Genomic DNA, 1,081 nt, shown 5'->3' with positions numbered 1-1,081 from the left:
ATATTGTTATTATATGTAGATGACATGCTTGTTGTAGGGTCTAACATGAAGGAAATAAATGTACTCAAAAGAAAATTGGAAAATTCATTTGCAATGAAGGATTTGGGAGCTACAAAAGAAATCCTTCGTATGAGAATCGCTAGAGACAGGAAAAATTGCAAATTAACATTGTCTTAGAATGAGTACATAGAAAAGTTGTTGAAAAGATTTAATATGCACAATGCAAAACCCGTTAGTACACCTTTTGCTAGCCATTTCAAACTTAGTAAGGAAATGTGACCAAAGACCCAAGAAGACATGGATTATATGTGTAAAGTTCCATATGCATCAGCAGTTGAAAGCTTAATGTATGCAATGGTCTGCACAAGACCTGATATTGCACATGCAGTGGGAGTTGTAAGCAGGTACATGAACAATCCAGGAAAGGAACATTGGATGGCAGTTACATGGATTCTCAGATATTTGAAAGGTACCACAAATCAAGCATTATGCTTTGGTGGTGCAAACATTTCTCTACAGGGATATGTTGATGCAGATATGGCAGGTGACAGAGATAACAGGAGGAGTACTACAAGATATGTATTTACTGTTGGTGGAACAACTGTCAGTTGGGTTTCAAAAATCCAAAGTGTTGTTGCGCTTTCAACAACAGAAGTAGAGTATGTTGCTGCTACAGAGGCCAGTAAAGAAATGATTTGGTTACAAGGGTTTATGGGTGAATTGGGTAAGGAGCATGATATGGGCACGTTATACAGTGATAGCCAAAGTGCCATTCATCTTGCAAATAACTCAGCATTTTATTCTAGGAATAAAAACATATAGCTCAAGTACCATTTCATAGGATCAGTGTTGGAAGATGGAGAGTTGAAGCTGGAAAATATACACACTAGCCAGAATCCTGCAGATATGCTAACAAAATTTGTAACCAGGGAGAAATGGATAATATTCTTAGTTTCAATTGGTCTTCAAGGATGACGATGAAGATGAGAAACAGCCGGGTCTAAAGAGGAGTCACTGTCCAGCAAATGAAGCAACGGTGGAGTTGCTACAATCATTCTCCAAGTGGGAGATTGTTGTGTGT

Source organism: Pinus tabuliformis, chromosome 4_1 (genome assembly GCF_031772625.1).
Source record: "Pinus tabuliformis cultivar Carrire ecotype Pingquan chromosome 4_1, CPIR1, whole genome shotgun sequence".
Lineage (NCBI taxonomy): Eukaryota > Viridiplantae > Streptophyta > Pinopsida > Pinales > Pinaceae > Pinus > Pinus tabuliformis.
The sequence above is the reverse complement of the archived record's forward strand: the minus strand, read 5'-3'. Positions refer to the sequence as shown.